This window comes from Pan paniscus, chromosome 3 (assembly GCF_029289425.2).
Source record: "Pan paniscus chromosome 3, NHGRI_mPanPan1-v2.0_pri, whole genome shotgun sequence".
Classification (NCBI taxonomy): Eukaryota; Metazoa; Chordata; class Mammalia; order Primates; family Hominidae; genus Pan; species Pan paniscus.
This window is the reverse complement of record NC_073252.2, coordinates 136,349,812-136,368,263: the sequence shown is the minus strand read 5'-3', so window position 1 is coordinate 136,368,263 and position 18,452 is coordinate 136,349,812. Positions and strand designations below refer to the sequence as shown.

Genomic DNA, 18,452 nt, shown 5'->3' with positions numbered 1-18,452 from the left:
GTCTAATTTGGAATTTTAGGCAAAAGATGCTTTTGGACTGGGATAGAGGAAGATTCGCTACAACCCTTTTATTTCATGTAGGTGGCTACCTACTCAGCCCACCAATTAGATTGTCCCTGCTTTGGGTGTAATATTATAAGTCAGGCCAGGTTCTGTTTGGCTGTTCTCCTTCTAATCAGGCTCCAACTGAAATCTCTACCACTGTAGATTTGGTGCTCTCATAACTGGCTTTTAAACAATTGTGTTTAATTTCTTTTTCATTTTTATGTATACTCTTGATATATATCTTTGGCAAGTCAGTGAAAAATATTTCTTTGTAAATTTGGCCAAAGTCTCTGCCTCAACTAAAGGGAATTGTTAGCCTAAAAAGACTTCTTGTTTTTTGATGGTGATTCCTTTTGGACAGAGCAGGTAACTCACCTGGAAGAATTTCAGAAAGATCAATGGAGCATATGCTAAAGGAAAAAATCTATTGAAGCATACATCTACTATTTTTTTTTTAGTTTTGGATTTGAAATCTCTCTTTTTCTAACTCTTTTCCCATGATCTCTGTTAAAACAGCTAGCTCTTCAAATCATTAGGAAACTTCTTATTGGACTTTTATCTCAATGCTCAAGGCTAGAAGCTGCTGAAGGCTAGAAGACAGTGTGTTTTATTTTAAGTTTATCTATATGGCCAATAGCAGGATGCTTTCTTTTTTTTTTTTTTTTTGAGACGGAGTCTCGCTCTGTCGCCCAGGCTGGAGTGCAGTGGCGCGATCTCGGCTCACTGCAAGCTCCGCCTCCCGGGTTCACGCCATTCTCCTGCCTCAGCCTCCCGAGTAGCTGGGACTACAGGCGCCCGCCACCACGCCCGGCTAATTTTTTGTATTTTTTAGTAGAGACGAGGTTTCACCGTGTTAGCCAGGATGGTCTCGATCTCCTGACCTCGTGATCCGCCCGCCTCGGCCTCCCAAAGTGCTGGGATTACAGGCGTGAGCCACCGCGCCCGGCCAGCAGGATGCTTTCTAACTGAACTAAATCCCTTTTGTCATTTATTTTTATGATAATAGTAAGATCTGTGAACATTTTGGAGTCTTTGGGATAAAAGAAAATATCATTTTTAACTTTCACTGCACTTACCACTCGGGACCATGTATTGTTCATTTTCTCTTAAGAAATCACCCAAATAGATCAACTGCTCCATATGGCTTTGGAGAAATGGAAAATACTGATGGAAAAGGTGCTGGTGACCACAGCAATACACTTGCAACTGCCATTTAGATTATCCCTTTGTAATCCTCTGTTCCACCTCGCTGAGGCTGGTAATGTGAAAACCAAACCAAGTGCCCCCAGTGCATAGCAGAGGGATTGCTGAGCTCCTTGCACCAACCCCATTGCCTCGCTCAATCCTTCTCATGTGGATGTGATCTTTTTATGGGCACAGAGTGCCACTGGGGGGCTCCTCATCCCTTCTTTATTTTCTGAGGCAGTGCAGATGTGGCATCAGCATTTGCTCTCGTCTTTCTTGTTGGAAAGACATTTGCTGTTGTAGGATACTGTGCTTAGTTCCTGCTAGTAAGTGGCCTAAACACTTGCTACTCAAAGCGAGGTCCCTAGATGAGCAGAATCAGTATCACCTGGAGGCTAGTCAGAAATGCAGAATACCAGACTCTATCCCAGACCCAGTGAATCAGAATCTGTATTTTAATAAGATCCCTGGTAATTCATACTCACATTAAAGTTTAAGTTGGAGAAGCACAGCTTTATGTTGCTTCATTTATTCAGCTTCGGTTGCCAGAGAAGACTCACGGGAAGTGCCACAGACATTACGTTTCTGATTTGTTCCCTGGCCCTTGTGTCCTCAGGTAGGAAAGTGCGGTGGTCTACGTTCTGTCCTAGTTTGACAAGGTAAACCTTTCGATTTTGTGTTTAGGTGTTCTTTCATGCTTAATAGTTGATCTTTGGGAAAAGAAATCAATATTTGCCCACAAGTCATTCATTTTTGGGCCTGTTTCAAAAGAAGAAAAGGGTTGATGAATATTCTTAGCATCTGCCACAGCTTTTATAAAGCTGCAAATCTTTTAGGTCAGCAGAGACTCTGTGATGACTACTAAAGTGTACAAATACTGTTTGAAAAGGCACTGCAAAAAATTTTTACCTAAGGCATGCTGCTTTTTCCTTCAGTGAAGCAGCCAACACAAAGACCACTGGGGCAAGTCTTCAAAGGGGGAGCTTCTCTGCAGAAAGTGGCTCAGTGGGATTTACAACAAAGGACTTCTCAAGATCAACAGCACTTTGCTGACATTGGAGTGGATTGGAGGATTGAAAATAGGATTAAAACAAAATTAAGACACAATAGCAATAGTGGAGAGATCCCGTGGGGCCTGTAATGGGGTCCTGTGGAAGAAGAGGAATAATCGAGCAGTTTTCCTGAGATTCTAATAGGAAGCTGTTGAAGTTGATAAACTGAAGTAGTGTTTCTTTCTTGCATGCTTGAAAATAATTATGATTTCCCCCCATAGATACCAGTACATATAATGTCTGTATGTGACATATTTCTAAGAAGTTTTAAAATAGTTGAATTGATTAGCTGTTATTATATGCTTGAGTAAATATAGTTCCTTAAATTCAACTATTTTTGCAGCTCTCCAGTTCAGTTAATATAATTTACATATGTAGACCCAGACACTGACTCTTTAAGCAAATGAAATGACAACATGAGATGGCTCATTTAAGACTGGTTTTTATAATGCTTATCATGTCAGTATGACAACATTCTCTACTTCCAATTTGGAGAAGAACTTAAGGTATTACAATTTTGAAGCTATTTGGGAAACAAAAATCAAAGTAAGGCTGCATATTAAGACTCAGCATCAGAATAGAAATACAAGTGATGGCAGATTTCCCATGAAAACATTAGGGCCTCAGCATATGGTCATACACATTGTGCACTGCACAACTTTAGGGGGTGACATTTACATGGTCTCCATGGATGCCATTCCAGAGTTATAAATGTGGCATCTGTGAATATTGTCATGATCCCAGTGTGTTCCTCATAAATTTTCAGTCTTACTCGTTTTTGGTAAAATTTTAAATTCTCTAATTAGTTTAGAGTCATGTAAAGTTTATAAAATAGCTCCAAAACACTCTTTACATATTTTTTCATTTAATGTATGAAATCTTATGAAGTGAAAAGCCAGCGGTTTTTTTCAAAAATGGAGGAACATGCTGGAATACTGTTTTGGAAACTCTTTCTCAGAATTACAGTCGTACACTGGCATTTATACAAAGATACAAACTCAAGTGGCATTATATAATAAAATATTTTATCAGTGTTACTCACTGTTGTATGTTGATTGAGAGTGTGGGGTATGGAGTCCATGCCTGAAATGGAATCTACCCTCTTTCACTAATGAGTTATGTGTTCTTCTTAACCTTCTTTATCTGGAACACGAAGATGGTGATAGTATCTACCTACTTCATGTAAGTTGCTATGAAGATTATATGTGATGATCCACATAAGCCACTATGAATAGCATCTGGCATAGACTGTAAATAAACATTAGGAACTATCCATTTTAATCTAATAGACGCAAGTTCTGAATCCAGCCAAGTTCACATTTAGCTTTATCATGGAAACAAAAGAGGAAGAAAAGATCATTTAAACCCTACATTTACAGGTAGAATATACTATGAGGGAAATGGTAACTTTTACTCTGTTCATCCTCTTCTTCCTGGTGTGCATTATAAAGAAATAGGATGAATGTCATTGAAAAGACTTTGGGTATTTTCTGGGCCGATTGTTAAAACTTCTGCTTTCTTACTTCTTTCCTTTATCACAAGGTGAGTAGGAGCTGTCCACCAATCCCTAGCTCATGGAGGAATTGTACTTCCCTGCCCACATGAACTTGGGTGATGCCATGTGGCTTGCTTTGACCAATGAAGTGTGAGAACAAGTGATGTTTATGACTTTTAGGAAGACTCTTTACTGCTTGATTAATTAAGCTTTCTCCCACTTCTTCAGTGATTGTTTAAACACAAGCAAGTTGGATCCCTGAGAGGCTGTGAGAGCAGAGGCCTATGATGGACACATAGCATGAGGCAGATATAAAACTGCTGTGGTTTCAAACTGCTGAGATCTTGAGGGTTGCTTGTTATTGCAGCATAACTTGCCCAATGTAACTTCCTTAGGGAAACTTGTGAGGGCATTACACAGTGTTGGTTCTCAGACATGCTGTGAGTGAAAGTGGCAGATTATGTTCTGGAGATGGTCAGTATGTGGCATTCCTTGTATATATTAATCTTCTGAGTTTTTTAACATTAGAAAATCTAGGAATTATGTTAATAAATTAATTTATATAGTAAGCCTTGAGTAATTAATATTACATATTAAAACATAATTCCATGTCTTAAAATTAAACATGGGACCTCTAATAAATTAATCTTGCCTAGTTAAGTCCAACTTTTTTTTTCTTGAGTTGAGAACAGAATAGAGTCTAACAGACTCTAGTTAGGTTGAATATTGAATACATTTCAATATGTTTGAGGTTGAATATGTTTCCGTATATGACCCTTAATCTCTTGTATTTCTGAAGAATTCCAAGTAAAACTGATTGAGGATAAAAGACTGCAAAACTACTAATTTTCTCAAGAGAAAATAGGAGAATATTAGAATACACACAAAGCAATTCTTTTTTGTAACATGGCATTGAGCCAGCAATCAGATATAAAATCATCATTGATTCTTATATATTATTCATGGTGTTGTGAGAAGGTGATATACATGCAATGCAGCAATGATTGCTATATTCTGAAGTGTTTTAAACCCACTCTAAAGAAAATAGAAAAGTGTCTCACAAAAAATCCTTTGAAAACTGTGGAATTAAAAACATTACTAAAAGTCTAACAGGATTAGAAAAATATTAAAGGGTTTAGAAAACAAAGTATTGTGCATTTATTTCTAGAATAGAAAATTTGTATTTTATACACTTAAAATGTTATTCTATAGCTGATTGAAAGACATAAATAGACAAAACCATGGATTCATAAGCAGTAATTTCTCTGATAAACAAATTTCATTAGGAAAATAGACATAAATAATATGAAAAACTAATGTTTTCAAAAGCTTAACTAAAAATATGAAAAGGAAGACAGGCAACTGACTTATCCAAAATTAAATTCTGTATTTCATAGGACATTTTAAAGTTCTGTATTCACCAATCATATCCATTTTGCTGTATTTTAAATAAAATTGTCTTAAGTTCCAATGTTGGTTTAAAAATTAATCTTAGCTGGGCGTGGTGGCTCATGCCTGTAATCCCAGCACTTTGGGAGGCTGAGGTGGGCTGATCCTGGCCACCTCAGGCCACTGCCTGTACTGGTCACTGTACAGACAGTCTGGCCACTGTCTCTACTGAAAAAAAAAAAAACAAAAAAAACTACAAAAATTAGCCAGGAGCAGTGGAAGGTGCCTGTAATCCCAGCTACTCAGGAGGCTGAGGCAGGAGAATTGCTTGAACCCAGACGGCAGAGGTTGTAGTGAGCTGAGACCGCGCCACTGCACTCCAGCCTGGGCGACAAAGTGAGACTCCATCTCAAAAAAGTATAATAATAATAAAATAAAAATAAAAATTAGTCTTGATTATTCTGTTATCTTAGCGATAGGTGATAGATGTATCTAGGGTTAGATGAATTTTTACTCTCACCAGTATACGCAGTTTTAGTTACCTATTAAGAATGACACTAGCTTGTTTATTCAGTAACTCACATTGAAGATTTTTCTATGTCCCTGCTTAATAGTATGTTATTTATTTATTTTTTGAGACAGAGTCTTGCTCTGTCACCCAGGCTGGAGTGCAGTGACACGATCTCGGCTCACTGCAACCTCTGCCTCCCGGGTTCAAGTGATTCTCCTGCCTCAGCCTCCCGAGTAGCTGGGATTATAGGTATGCACCACCACGCCTGGCTAATTTTTGTATTTTGAGTAGAGACGGGGTTTTACCATGTTAGTGAGGCTGGTCTCGAACTCCTGACCTCTGGTGATCTGCCCGCTTTGGCCTCCCAAAGTGCTGGGATTACAGGCGTGAGCCACTGCACCCGGCCAATAGTATGTTATTTTTACAAAGGTTATTTCATGTAATCGTCCTTCCTCATTATAGAGGTGAGAAAACTGAACCTCAGAGAGAGTAAAGGAGTCACTGAAGGGCGTTGGTACAGAGAAACTTCTGTGGGCCATCTTCAAAAATGTGTAGCCTATTTCAGATCTTACTAGCCCACATATGTGATTTCACTGGATTACGTGTGGATGTATAAAAAAAAGAGACAGACAGAGAAATGGCACCAATCACCTAGTTCCCTGTTCTCCCATCCTTTGCCTCTGAGTAGATTAATGCATCTGGTCTTCCGTACTCTTTGGGTGGAACTGTAGTATGGCAGACATTATGTTAACGGCTTCTTTGGACTTCAGTCAGGGCTGAGAACCCTGTCTTTCCCACCCTAGAGAGACAAGAGCTGGAATACTGGGTCCCAGGATAGCCTTCCAATAGAAGGCTCCATTGTCAATTATGGCAGTCCAGCACCTGTTCCTCTCTTGGTACAGAGACTTTTAAAAATTCAATTTCCATACAATCCACCTTTTTATTACATTATACTCTCACCCTTAATTGCCTTTCACTATTAAATTTGGACTCTCTTATGTCAGCTGACAAAAATTCAAGCTGTTGCATAGTGGAGCCGTGGGCTAGGTGACGATTCATTTTCAGCAGTATTGACTTTTGTATGGTTGTTTGTCCAATGATTTGAATATTTGATTGCATTTTATTTCATTATTTAAAAAAAAAGGAAAATGGAAACCTGAAAGTGTTTAGCATAATTATAATGAAGCTGAGATAGAAATTCTTTCACCTGCTGAAAGTGGTAAATGTTAAATACTTATTGGCACTAAGATGGTTTCTGTGTAACAACCCATAAATATGAAAAAATTAAAAAATGTACGTTTCATAAATATAATCATACTCTACTTAAAGGAGCCATGTTATTTAAGTGTGGGAAAAGGTGCTGTGGCCCAGATAGATTTCTACCTCTCTTCCTCACGATAGCTGGTATGAATGTAGAGTAAATTCCAGTGGAATTGTCTATACAAAATAAATTTTAAGAAATATTAAGCAAAGTGGCTGATCTTGATCATTTACAATTATTGAATGTAGCTTCATATATATATTTATTTTGCATTTCTTCCTAATGAGAAAATAAATTCGATAGGAGTAGAGATGTTGTCTTGTTCGTAGTTATAACCACAGCACATAGAACAGATACTAGCCCAGAGTAGGTACTCAGTAGACACTTGTGGAACTCATGAGTGAGGAATTACTATTTTACATAGCCATCCTCATTATATGTGTCTTTGTGTACACCCATAACTCCCTTATGTTTTTTTAGAAAAATATTATCCTCTAGCTTTAAAATAATTCTTTGCTTATTTTGCCATTTTTTTTTTACTCTGTGTTTTTAGGCACAATTACAGTGACTAGGAATTTATTGAACTTAAAAATGTACTAGATATTTGATGGCTGTGGTATACTGCCTTGCAATCTACTTTTTTGCACAGCCTTTCATATACTTTGTAAAATTCACCCTGACGTGTGTGAGAGTTTTTTTTTTTTTTTAAACAATTCCCTAGGTTTTGCTTCTGAATCTTTTTCTGAGTATTGTTATATCTGATGACTAAGCATTTCCTGGGTGAGTTCAGAGAGCGTCCTGTCAGTTGGCTTTTGATTTTCAGTAAAATTCAAGTTCTCACAGTTAGTTTTCTTCCTGTCCAAGGGCTTGTGGACCAGTATAATTTCCATGGCCATTAACTGCTGTGCAGCTTCAGCAGTGCAATGTCATTGAGTGACAGTGCAAAAATGAGGTTTTATCACCTGTTCTAAGTTCTTTACTGCTCTAGTTTCTCAGGAACATTCCATTTCATGGACAAGCAGCAAATTTAAAAAGCACACCAAAATAGGCCTCTGTGTATCTGTGCAGATGGGGAAAGGTTATACACATCGCATAAAAAAGAACAATACAGCCCACACATTGAAATCTCACTGGCTTTCTATTAATTTGCCATGGAACTGTGGAGCGGCTAAAGAAAAATATGAAAATAATGTTCTCAAATTTGAACCAGGTAGTTTAGATGCTCCAAAGTTGCTTTTTTGGTCCCATGAATCATTTTCAGAATTACACAGCATTGAATTGGCTACCTGAAATTGTTGGAATTAGATGAGGAAATATTATAGATCAGGGTATCATGGATTCTGAAGTTCAGCCTGACTTTTTCTTATTTCTCTCATTTGAATTCCTTTTATGAAACGGAATTTTTTTTTTCATGTAAAACTACAGAAATCTTAACTGTACCCTCCCTGGACAATCTGTGTGCCTGTTTTCCCTGTGTCTCATTTTATCTTTGTTTCTCCTTTTTTCTTCCCTTTTCCATTCAAGGCAGCCCATGTATGGCTGCTATTTTGCTGGGAAGATCATTGCATTGTCTATTTTCTTTTAACATTCAAATGCTCAACTTGAATTCCTGTCTGTTTAGACATCATGTGAGAATGGTACGCATTGGAGTTTGAAGACATAATTTCTTTTCTCCTCTTTCCACTCCTTTTCTCTGGCAGCCCTGCAGAATAGCTCATTGCTTTGCATTTCTAAGCATTCAAGTGTTTACAGACTCTAACGATCCTGATCTCTCACTTACTTCTTATAAGCAGAAAATGATAGCTAAGCATGGCACAGTTCCTGGTGAACCTGCTTGGAAAGCAGCAGACAAGCAATGCCAGGGTATGGAAAATAGCCATAGGTATGCACTTTGAAAGGAGCTGTCCCGTCAACTGAATTGCCACATTTAATGGTATGAGGACTGTTCAACTTTATTTTCAAGGAGAAAAGAAATTTGAAAGATGTATTTGAAAATTTTCCTGATCAGTCTCTTTTTGAAATTCAGCCTAACAGCTCAAAGGAAAAAAAAAAAAGTAATACCTAATGAATTAAACAGCTGGGGCCAAATGGGAAGGGAGGGTTACTGTAGTAGGATAATTGTTCATAGGGAAACAAAGCTAAATGTCCATAGTAATTAGTACCGTATTTTTCTGTATACATTAACCCACAGGAACAGGCTCTTAAGAAGTAGTGCTGTCGTAAGAAGAATGGATTAAAATCTACAAGATACCAATTAGCATTAGACTTGTATTTCATTAGGGTACAGGCTTACATTAGCTATATCATCCCTGGGATTCCTAGATGGGAAAATGTCAATGAATATAGCTGTACTTGAAAAGGGTCCGAACTTGGAATGACTTGGGTGCAGTGGCTAGACACATGGATTAGATTCAGGATTGAAGATTATAAAATCCAAATAAACACAGGAAGTGTGGAATTGGGGTCACTGTTGGGGAGAGGAAAATCAGGCACAGGCATTGACAAAAGTACACATAATCAGGACAGTATTTACATGCCAGGCTGGATTTTAAGCACTAGGCATGAGTTGCCTCAATCCTCACACAACTCTTAGATGTGACGATTATCTCCAGTTTATGGATGAAGGAACATGCTTGGACAGTTTAGGTAACTTGCCAAGATCACACAGAAAATAAGTGGCAGGGCCAGGGTTTGAGCCTATGCTCTTAACTCCTACAGCGTCCTTTAAGTAGGCGAATACTTTGGGAGCCCTTGTCTAGAGTTTAGAGAGTGACTGCCTCAGAGATTCATAGTGGAGGTGTATGAGTGAGGTCAGTTAGGAAACATTTGGAGGCCAGTAATGGCTTACAATTTAAACTTGTTTACTGCTTCAGTAACTGCAAGTTCAGCGCTATTGTGGGCATCATGGCTGAGTCCATGATGGCTACAGGTTCAATTCCTTGTGATCCTTTTGACTCTGCCCTCCTCTGAATGGTGGCTGGTGGGAATGTGCTGCAGCAGTTCCGGATCTTATATCAGCAAAGGAGACTGGCCAGATGAAAAGTAATGGTTGTTCCCTGGTGCTGTTCCAGAGGAGCAAGGTAAAACTTTTTTTTATGCTTAGAGCAGACCTCTACCACAATTCAGGACTCTGAATCCAATCACATTGCTAATGGCAAATAGCAATTAGTCCCATTGCTAATCCAGTTATTGACAAAGGGCATGGGATTACACCTGGACTATGAGGGGCTGGAGTGGGGCTAATCTTACCTGAGCCATATGAATTTGTGGAAGTGGGCAGAAAACTTAGATAAATTTGCAGATCCCTGAGGGAGAGGAAAGAGGAGTAGGAGTTGGGTGGCCACTCAATGGCTACTCCAGAGAGGCCAGATGTGGAACTATTGAGTATCACACAAACCCAGGGGCCCAGTTCTTAGAACTGGTGGATCTGCGTAGAGCTTGATTCAAAGTTCAGGTACTTGATTTGATACATAGCTCTAGAATGGAATAGAGTTTCTTCTCTCTCTTCTGCCTGGGGAAAATTGGTTTGGGGTAGTAACTTCCTATGACTACTAGAGCCAAGTTGATTATTACAAAAAGAGGCTGAATATTTAGCCTGTCAAGTTGGCAGGACTGGTATACTTTGGATATCACATATAAATCTCTCTTTTATTTACTATATTTCTCAAAATTTATTTTTTTAACTTTGGCTTCTTAGGCTTTATTTAGGGAGTGAAATTTTATCGATCAACTGATTTTTAGGGTTGTTCCTAAACATAACTGTGAAGTTGGGAAAATGTTCCTTTGGTCTCCTATGTTGTGTTGTAGTGCAATAATGACAAATACAGTGTCCTGTATAGCCACTGCTGCCTTTGACTTCTGTGGCAGATGTCAATCATTTATCATGGTCCTGTTTCCTGCTAAGCATGGTTGTAGCTAGAAATTATTCTCCATTCAGTGATCAAGGGAGCCACTGCATGGCTGGGACAAGAAGTGAAAATTATTTTCCATTATTGTTTGAGGATCTCTGTCTCTGGGAGGCGGCATAGGAGAGTAGGAACGTGATATTTGGCATCGAACAGGCTTGGGTTTGAATCCAGGGTTTGCCACTAACTAAGTTGGCAAATTAACTTACTTTTCTAAGCCTGTTTCCTCCTATGTAAAGTGAGATAAATAACGCCAATTTTGTAGGCTGTTTTGTGATATTAAATGAGACGGAATATGTGCTATTCTTAACACATTTCATGGATCTTAAATGTTAGTTCATGTTGCCTTTCTACCAAAACTTAGACCAAGGAGAAATTATAATGAACAATTATTCTCAGCACCATGCACAGTATTAGTGTTTAAAGGAGCGTCCCTTTAACGAAAGGAATAAACTGTCATAGTGTTTTATATATTACATTTAGAGGTTGAATATTTTGAGCAGGGGCTTCACTCACTGAAACCACTCAGACCACCACTGGTTCTGCCTAAGGACATGGCTTGATTTCAGTTTTCAAAATGACAAACTTGGCAGAGACTCATGTTTTAGGGAATTACAGAGGGAAGAGAATCCATAATTTTTACCCTTGAGGAAGTCAAAACCGAGGTACACAATGACAAATAAACATACTGTAGAATACAATTAACTAAAGCCTGGAAATAGACCCACATAGGCTAAATTATAGCTACATAAATGTATTCATTTCTAAAATATCTGCATAGGCAGGCAGATCAATGGAACAGAATAGAATCTTAAGTAGGTCCAAACACTTCAGGGAATCCAGTGTATGATAAAGGTGGCATTTTAAATCAGTGAAGAAAGATGGATTATTTAATAGATGGCATTGAGACGTTTTCAGTCATTTAGAAAAAAAATAGTTCTGTGTCTCACTCCTTGCATTAAAGTACATTCTAGATTTGCTATTTTGAATTTCTACCAAAGCTTTAAAGATAAAATGCAAAACTAAAAAAATTTTATAAGGCATCATGAAAAAAATTTAAAGTAATCTTGGAGTGGGTAATATTTTCCTAAGTAAAAAAAAAAAAAAATCTAAGCAGATATTAGCAATAAAAGAGGTAGAGCAATAAATTTTACTATAAAATATTAAATTTATTTCATGGAAAACTACAGTAATTAAAGGTAAAAGGCAAAATTAAAAAAAAAAAACCTGGGCCGGATGCGGCAGCTCACGCCCGTAATCCCAGCACTTTGGGAGGCCGAGGCGGGCGGATCATGAGGTCAGGAGTTCAAGACCAGTCTGGCCACCATGGTGAAACCCCGTCTCTACTAAAGATACAAAAAATTAGCTGGTGTGCTGGCGTGCGCCTGTATTCCTAGCTACTTAGGAGGCTGAGGCAGGAGAATCCCTTGAACCCAGGATGCAGAGGTTGCAGTGAGCCAAGGTCGCACCATTACATTCCAGCCTGGGCGACAGGGCGAGACTCAGTCTCAAAAAACAAAACAAAACAAGAAAACCCTGTACTTTGTACACATGCATCTTCATCTCCAACTGCATTCCAGAGAGGTTGTACAAATTTTTACCACATCTGCACTGTATATGTTCTATATCCCCTCTATATATGTATAAAACATTAGTATAGGCCAACAAGAAAAATATAAATGACCTCACAAAATAGGCAAAGGATATGTATGAAAGAGGAGTTCAGAAAGAAAAATACATTTTTACACATATTAAAATATCTCAGTCTCATTCATAATTAAAGAAATACAAATTCAGACCATGAAACAATTTTTTGCCTATCATAGTGGCAATAGTTATAAAATACGGAAATTCACAGTGGCTAGGGGTGTAAGGATACAGGTACATATGCAATGCAGGTGTTGTAAAAATTGGTACACCCTCTTTGAAATGCAATTGGACAATATTATTAAAATTTAAAACATGCCAATCTTGTAAGGCCTGCTAGCAAATGTAGCAATTTGTCCTCTGATTTTAATTTCACCTGTACACAGAGAGGTCTGAAAAACAAAAGCCAGGAAACAGCCATATGTCCATCAACAGGAGACTGACTAAACAAATTTTGATGTGGTCATATAATAAATTGTTGTATTTAGTGTATCTACATATGCTGATATGGACAAATCTTCAAGATATATCATTAAGTTAAACAAAAGAAAGGTACTTAATAATGTCTATAGACGTATATTTACATGGAAAATTTCTGGAAGAGCATATGAGAAATGGTCGATGGCATTTATCTACAGGGAGTGGGACTCAGGGACTGGGCTGAGAAGAAGACTTACTTTGCTTTGGATACCTTTTTGTGCTATTTTGAATTTCCAACTGAAAGCATGTGTTATTTTCATAATAAGTCGATGAACCAATAGAGACAGAGTGATGAGCAAACCATTGCTTAGGAATTTTTCTAAGCTAATTTCTTTTGTTCATGTTGCAATTAGTGTCTCCTTCATATCATCAAATCAAAAACAAGAATGAATTCTTATCAGAGGGTGGGAAGTATTGAAGCACTTCTGAAAAATAGGAAAGAGAGAGATTCAAAGTGATACACCATGAGGGAAATGTCTCCTGGGCAAGTTGAGCTATTTGCCAGTCCTCTCTCTCACAGTTAACAGACAGCAGGAGGGAAGAGGCCTTGGGACAATCACCAGGTACTATCTATTAGTTGCCACAGCTGGGATGGTTGCCTCTTTCTGGACCCTTGCTTTTTTCTGAGAATGGGTCAATAATCATATGTGCTCATATTATGAGGCTACTGTGTGCACTGGATGTACAAATAAAGTCACTGTGTGTCCTGACTCTGCAGAGGTAGAGAGGTGTCCTTGGTGGTTACTAAGATCAGGAGAATGAGGAATTCACTTCACAGAAGAGACTCTACCAATATGTCTCACTGGGTACCGTGTCTCACCATTCTTCCACAATAACCTTGGGCAGGATAGAGTAGCAAAGACATAGAACTGGCATTCTCAAAAACAAAGGTGCTTGGCCGGGCAAAGTGGCTCACACCTATAATCCCAGCACTTTGGGAGGCCGAGGCAGGCGGATCATTTGAGGTCAGGAGTTCGAAACCAGCCTGGCCAACACGGAGAAACCCCGTCTCTACTAAAAATACAAAAATTAGCTGAGCATGGTGGCACATGCCTGTAATCCCTGCTACTGGGGAAGCGGAGGCAGGAGAATCAATTGGCCCTGGGAGATGGAGGCTGCAGTGAGCCAAGATCGTGCCACTGCACTCCAGCCTGGGTGACAGAGTGAGACTCTGTATCAAAAAAAAAAAAAAAAAAAAAAGGTGCTCAAATAACACTGACTCATTGAACACTTGAAAACAAGCATCTCCTTTCCCCACCGCCAAAGAGCGCCTTGCTCTTTGGCTCCCTGAGTTAGTCTGGTTGTTTGCGATCGCCGACGCTGTGGCTGTGAACCGAGGGGCTCACGCCGCCTGGGTTTCTACCTCATCCGTAGGTGTGGCCCTGATGGTGCAGCAGGCTCTGAACTCCTAAAGCTCTGGAGCGAATTTAAAATTTTATTCATGTGCATGGCATAGAAGATGAATTCTTCCACCTCCACCATGAGTGAAGAGTCTGATACTCTATCGGTAGTTAACCAGTTAGGGGATATAGCAGCAGATCCATTAAACAGAAGAGCTGTAGTCCAGGATCAGGGATGTCTGCCTTGCCTTATTTTATTTATGGACCACCCCAACCCTCCCGTCCATTTGGCTTTGCTCGCTCTTCGATACTTGGGAGAACACCGTGCAAACAGAGAAAAGATGAAAGGAGAACTGGGTATGATGTTGAGCCTACAAAATGTTATACAGAAAACTGCAACTCTGGGAGAAACAAAACTTCTGGCCTCTGAAATCTATGACATACTTCAGTCCTCCAATAAGGCAGATGGTGATAGTTTCAATGAAATGAATTCATATTGAAGGAAAGCTCAGTTTTTTCTGGGAACTGCAAACAAACGTGCCAAAACAGTGGTTTTGCATATAGACGGCCTTGATGATACGTCTTCGAGAAATCTATATGAAGAGGCTTTGTTAAAAATTAAAGGTGTTATTAGCTTTACTTTTCAAATGGCTGTTCAAAGGCGTGGTGTGAATCCGTTCAGATTTGAAAGCTGAGGCTTTCGCATCAGCGAGAGCATCAACCAAGGTTATGAAAGCTCCGTAAGTTGTGAAAAGTGAAAGTGGAGAAGAGATGCTGGTCCCATTCCAAGACCTTCCTGTGGTAGAACAGAACACAGGGCTACCTGACTACGTGTCTGAAGATGAGAGTCCCACAAATGAACAGTACAAGGTGGTGTCCTGGGTCAGCTCATACCCAGTGGGTGGAACTAGCTGGCTGAGCACAGCTGCAAACTTTTTATCCAGATCGTTTTATTGGTGACTTCAATTTGGGGTTCAAGGACTGTGTGAACCAACCAGGGGCCAGTTTTCCATTGTTGTGGTGAACTGTCAAGTGCAATTTGCAATGAGTTATCATGAAAAGCTTTTAGATTACATGATTGCATATGCTACATTTTACATTTTATTGGACATTTTACCCCACTGAGTGGTAAAAAGAACAGAGGCTGTGGATGGAGTTGCTTTGTTTATGAAAGTATTTTGTTTTTTCTCTTTCATTTAATTGCCTTATATTTTATAAACCATGGGTCCGCTGTTAAAACCAAACATGGGAGGAGGTTCCAAGATGGCCGAATAGGAGCAGCTCTAGTCTACAGCTCCCAGTGTGAGCGACGCGGAAGACGGGTGATTTCTGCATTTCCAACTGAAGTACCAGGTTCATCTCAATGGGGTTTGTCGGACAGTGGGTGCAGCCCACGGGGTGTGAGCCAAAGCAGGGCGGGGCATCACCTCACCCGGGAAGCGCAAGGGGTCAGGGCATTCCCTTTCCTAGCGAAGGGGAGCCGTGACAGATGGTACCTGGAAAATTGGGACACTCCCTCCCTAATACTGCGCTTTTCCAACAGTCTTAGCAAATGGCACACCAGGAGATTATATCTCTGATGAACATCAATGCAAAAATCCTCAATAAAATACTGGTAAACCAAATCCAGCAGCACATCAAAAAGCTTATCCACCATGATCAAGTTGGCTTCATCCCTGGGATGCAAGGCTGGTTCAACATACACAAATCAATAAACGTAATCCATCATGTAAACAGAACCAAAGACAAAAACCACATGATTATCTCAATAGATGCAGAAATGTCCTTTGATAAAATTCAACAGCTCTTCATGCTAAAAACTCTCAATAAACTAGGTATTGATGGGATGTACCTCAAAATAATAAGAGCTATTTATGACAGACCCACAGCCAATATCATACTGAATGGGCAAAAACTGGAAGCATTCCCTTTGAAAACTGGCACAAGACAGGGATGCCCTCTGTCACCACTCCTATTCAACATATTGTTGGAAGTTCTGGCCAGGGCAATCAGGCAGGAGAATGAAATAAAGATGTTCAATTAGGAAAAGAGGAAGTCAAATTGTCCCTGTTTGCAGATGACATGATTGTATATTTAGAAAACCGCATTGTCTCAGCCTAAAATCTCCTTAAGCTGATAAGCAACTTCAGCAAAGTCTCAGGATACAAAATCGATGTGCAAAAATCACAAGCATTCCTATACAGACAAACAGAGAGCCAAATCATGAGTGAACTCCCATTCACAATTGCTTCGAAGAGAATCAAATACCTAGGAATCCAACTTACAAGGGATGTAAAGGACCTCTTCAAGGAGAGCTACAAACCACTGCTCAACAAAATAAAAGAGGACACAAACAAATAGAAGAACATTCCATGCTTGTGGATAGGAAGAATCAATATTTTGAAAATTGCCATACTGGCTAAAGTAATCTGCAAAGAACTTAAACAAATTTACAAGAAAAAATCAAACAACCCCATCAAAAAGTGGGTGATGGATATGAACAGACACTTTTCAAAAGAAGACATTTATGCAGCCAACAGACACATGAAAAAATGCTCATCATCACTGGCCATCAGAGAAATGCAAATCAAAACCACAGTGAGATACCAACTCACACCAGTTAGAATGGCAATCATTAAAAAGTCAGGAAACAACAGGTGCTGGAGAGGATGTGGAGAAATAGGAACACTTTTACACTGTTGGTGGGACTGTAAACTAGTTCAACCATTGTGGAAGACAGTGTGGCGATTCCTCAAGGATCTAGAACTAGAAATACCATTTGACCCAGCCATCCCATTACTGGGTATATACCCAAAGATTACAAATCATGCTGCTACAAAGACACATGCACATGTATGTTTATTGTGGCACCATTCACAATAGCAAAGACTTGGAACCAACCCAAATGTCCAACAATGATAGAGTGGATTAAGAAAATGTGGCACATATACACCATGGAATACTATGCAGCCATAAAAAGGATGAGTTCATGTCCTTTGCAGGGACATGGATGAAGCTGGAAATCATCATTCTGAGCAAACTATCACAAGGACAGAAAACCAAACACTGCATGTTCTCACTCATAGGTGGGAATTGAACAACGAGAACACTTGGACACAGGGTGGGGAACATCACACACCACGGCCTGTCGTGGGGTTGGGGGAGGGGAGAAGGGGGAGGGATAGCATTAGGAGATACACCTAATGTAAATGACTAGTTAATGGGTGCAGCATACCAATATGGCACATGTATACATATGTAATAAACCTGCACATTGTGCACATGTACCCTACAACTTAAAACATAATAAAAAAAACCAAACAGATATATACAGCTTTACATTTTATTTTACATGAAGTGCGTCATTAGGAAAACTCGTTCTCTCCTCAAGCCTCAGGACCTACCTGAAGAGAAGCTTTCTTGTAGCTCAATTTGTGCATCAATTACCGAATATTTTACTCTATGAAAGATACGTGTTTTACTGTGAAAGATACATGCTTTGGTACTCTTCACTGAAAGCTGAAAACATTTCTTGTTACCCTCTTTTGTGCCTTCTTATTTTGCCAACCATGTTTATAGAAAGGACATTACTAATGACATTTTGCAAATTAAAAACATTCATTTGAACATAGTAGTCCCCTAGAAAAAGAACTCTACAAAAATTTTGCAGGCTTATTCATTGTAATTTTAATAAAATTAACACAAAATCTGTCAAGAAGGAGGAAACATGTATGTTAGCAAAGTGTTTTTGGAGACTATTCGAATGTGACCAAATGTGGTTCTAGTTGACTTCTTTTCACTTTGGTTTATATCAGCTCTTGAGAGTTAAGTCTGACCATAATATTGCAAACAACTGTAAATGGTCTCTAGGCCTTACTTTGTGATTATACATTATCTCTTGCTAGAAAAAAATAATGGCATAAAGAACTGACAAACTGAAAAAAACAAAAATCAAATGCCTATAATACCATAACGCCATTTTGGTATAGAGTCTAACTTTAAAACATGAATTGCTTGACAGAAGCCTATTCAGTAGATGTTTCTTTGTATTGCCTTTTGTGAATTTATTATGAAAATGCTGCAGTTGTATTGAATGAAAAAGACCCAAATTATTGCTTATGAAGAAATAAAGCCAGCATTGA

General features: G+C 39.0%; 1 pseudogene; it reads left to right on the top strand.

Annotated features, from left to right (window-relative positions):
- The first annotated feature begins 13,384 nt into the window (after positions 1–13,384).
- LOC100978155 (armadillo repeat-containing protein 1-like) lies at positions 13,385–16,224 on the top strand (annotated as a pseudogene).
- Positions 16,225–18,452: the final 2,228 nt, after the last annotated feature.